General features: G+C 45.1%; 2 non-coding genes across 2 annotated transcripts; both read right to left on the reverse strand.

The window, feature by feature from the left end:
- Positions 1–1,582: 1,582 nt before the first annotated feature.
- Positions 1,583–1,655, reverse strand: trnag-gcc. Its single transcript has one exon. It is a non-coding gene; the product is annotated as a tRNA-Gly (tRNA).
- A 245-nt stretch (positions 1,656–1,900) lies between these two features.
- On the reverse strand, positions 1,901–1,973 carry trnav-cac. Its single transcript has one exon. It is a non-coding gene; the product is annotated as a tRNA-Val (tRNA).
- Between the last annotated feature and the right edge of the window lie 1,647 nt (positions 1,974–3,620).

Below are 3,620 nucleotides of genomic sequence, written 5' to 3' on the forward strand. Positions count from 1 at the left end.
GGCGAGCGGGGTGCACAGTATCAGTACAGCCACAGCACAAGCACAAACAAAGGCAGGGTCACAGCGTCAGCACAGCTATCACCATGGTCAGGCACAGTCAAGGTTACGGCCAGGATCCAAGAAAATTAGGAAACGAGGGAGCAGGATTGGTCCCAAGAGGCAACAGGATTAGCGTAGTGCAGTTCAACAGACCCAGGCTCCGTAATCGCAAGCCCCAGGTAGTGACAGTACCAAATGGCTATCACAGATGTAAGGCTAAGCTAAACTACTGAGGCTAAGCTAAGCTTGCAAACGGCAATGCAGTTAACAGACATTCATGATTTTCCGATGGCGGCATTGAGAGAAGGAAAAGGAGCTCAGCGTATCAGAGGAAGTCCCCCGGCAGGTTAAACCTATGTCAGCCTAACTAAGGGCTGGCTCAGGTTGCCTGGACCAGCCCATAGTTAGGCTGACATAGGTTTAACCTGCCGAAGTCTACCCTTAAAAGTTGAAACAGTGTCTGCCTCCCTGACCGAAAATGGAAGATGGTTCCATAGGAGAGGAGCATGGTAGCTGAAGGCTCTGGTTCCTAACCTACTTTTGGAAATTTTGGGAACCACAAGTAACCCTGCATTTTAGAGCGCAGTGATCTTGAGGGTTGGTAAGGAACTATGAGCTGTGACAGATAGGACGGCGCCTGACCATTTAGAGCTTTGTAAGTAAGGAGGAGGATTTTAAATTCAATCCTGGATTTCACAGGGAGCCAGTGCAAAGAAGCTAAAACAGGAGAAATATGATCCCTTTTCTTGCTTCCCGTTAAAACACGAGCAGCAGCGTTCTGCACCAGTTGGAGAGACCTAATAATAGGGAATTACAGTAATCGAACCTAGAGGTGACAAATGCATGTACTAATTTTTCAGCATCTGTTTGTGACAGGATATGTCTAATTTTTGCGATGTTACGCAAGTGAAAGAAAGCCATCCTTGAAGTTTGTTTGATATGGGAGGCAAAGGATAAATCCTGGTCAAATAAAACTCTGAGGTTCCTTACAGTTGTGCAAGAGGCCAAGGTAATGCCATCTAGAGAAATTACATTGTTGGAAAAGGACAATAACTTCAGTTTTGTCTGAATTCAACATCAGGAAATTACGGCTCATCCAGGCTTTTACATCCTTAAGACATGTTTGAAGCCTAGATAGCTGATCAGTTTCATCTGGTTTCATAGATAGATATAATTGCATATCATCAGCATAACAATGGAAATTTAAGGAATGTTTTCTAATTACGTTGCCTAGAGGAAGCATATATAAAGTGAAAAGGATTGGTCCAAGCACCGAACCTTGTGGCACTCCAAAGCAGACCTTTGTATGTGCGGAGGGTTGATCATTGATGTGAACAAATTGGGGAAGTTACAGTCCTTTTCAAACATGCTGCATCACCTCACCTCATCCATGTCAAATGGCTCAACAACATTGCTGAATTGGCTGCAAAAGTGGCAACGAGCAAGAGCACTGTAACAGTCATTTCCAGATGGCCCATTGAAAGACAAATTTGAGGTCACGTAAAAGGCCCTTCAGTACAATTTCATTGGAGCAAAGAATTCTTGCATTAGCCGGGAATCGAACCCGGGCCTCCCGCGCGTGGCAGGCGAGAATTCTACCACTGAACCACCAATGCTATACATGTCGTTTGATAAAGGCATGTTGTTTCCGTGCTTGTTTGCCTGTGGTGGAAATGCAGGCCAAAATCAAGCAGATGGTTGTCGCTAAACAGCACACCACCACACTTGTACTCCCCCTGAGGGCCACGTTTAGGGACATGTTGGAAGTTGCAGATCTTTTGATCATTGCCAGCAACAGCAGCTAGTCATGCAGCGTCAGGAAACGTGTGATGTTTGAGATATGATCACGAAAATGTCTCCTTGTTTCCGCCCGGTTTCGAACCGGGGACCTTTCGCGTGTGAGGCGAACGTGATAACCACTACACTACGGAAACGCCACAGAAGTTGTTGTGCTGCATACAGTGACAATCAGATATTAGTCGCTCATGCTTGGTTAATAAGTGCTGAAAGTGACACAGACGAGGTGAGGCGACGCAGCATTTTCGAAAAATGCAACTAATCTCCCCGTCGGGGAATTGACCCCGGTCTCCCGCGTGACAGGCGGGGATACTCACCACTATACTAACGAGGAGATGTCTGTAGGGAATAGCCCTCCACGCAGTAGAGGCAGGTTCGATTCCTGGTCAGTGCAACACCTTTTGGCAAGACTGAAACTGCAGTGTCAGGTTTGTTATGTAGCAAATAATTGCTTTAAAAAAATCAGTAGGAGAAAACAGCCCAAATTTCCTTGCAGTTCCCGTGTCTAGGCTATTCATCTTGATAGGTAAGACACACTTTGGGCCCTGACACACCGAGCCCACGGTCGTCCGACGCTCAATGTCGGACCGTTGGTGAGCATTTGTCGACCTAGGTTTGGCTATGTTCTTGCACCGTTGGCGCAGTCAGGCATTGATGGGCCTTGTCCTTGTGCGGGGAAAATGAATAAAAAATCATGGTCAGGCTGAGCCTTGCAAACACATATAACTCTTACTTGGGAGGGAATAAATCTGCAGAGAAGTACCTCCTGCTCAACATCAGCTGAACCACTGAGGCGACTGTTGATTGTAGAAAGAAGGAGGCAAAAACACAGACCCTGTCTACATCAGTTGAGCTGAGGTGCAGCAGGTGAACAGCTGTAGGTTTCTTGCGATCACAATCACTGAGAGCATATGTTGGTCATCACACATCACCATCCAGGCTAAAAGAAATTGATTGATTATTTTTTATTTTTCATCAAAATTCAAATTGTGGCCAAACGATCAGCGTTCTTTTTAGAAAGGAGACGTCTGTCCTGAATACAGACATGAAGTGAAAATCCAAGAAGCTCCACACTGAAGTCTTTCTTTTTATTTTCAATATATTTATGATATTGATGTATGCAACTCTCTCTGTCCCTCACAGATGCAGATACAAACACACAGGATGTGTCTCTGTCACGTCTCACTGCTGCTCCCTGCACGTCTCTCAATAATCTGAACACATCACAACCTCAGTGGGTTGAGACACGTCCAAAGGACAGAGTTGACTTCAAGTTCCATGATGACGAGATAAAGAAGTGAATTTGTGGCGAGCGCAGAGAGAGCTGATAAGCTGCGTGGTGTCAGTGTTGGCTCGACTCCAGCAGAGAGGACGTGCAGAGAGGACACGCAGAGAGGACGCGCAGATAGGACGCGCAGATAGGACAGGACGGCCTTCACACTGTCCCTCTCTGTCCTCACAGTTACTGCGGGGAATATCTTTCAGACACAGTGCAGCTCCACACATCCATCTCATGCTGTAACGTCTGAGGGACAAATACAACACACTGTCCAGCTGCATTGTGGGAAACGTATAGATTGTGAGTCAAAGTACAGATACTCCTGGCCAAATGTTACTCCAAGTGAAAGTAACTGAGTGAAATTATTGCTTGAATTAAAGTACTGGAGTAAACAACCTTAATATTCAAAATACTTTGTGAAAATTGTTCACACATTGTTGTATTGTATTTGTATTTATATGTATATATTTTCTTAATTGAATTGATTATCTTTCAAATGTAAATA

Source organism: Plectropomus leopardus, unplaced genomic scaffold, assembly GCF_008729295.1.
Source record: "Plectropomus leopardus isolate mb unplaced genomic scaffold, YSFRI_Pleo_2.0 unplaced_scaffold1069, whole genome shotgun sequence".
Taxonomy (NCBI): Eukaryota; Metazoa; Chordata; class Actinopteri; order Perciformes; family Serranidae; genus Plectropomus; species Plectropomus leopardus.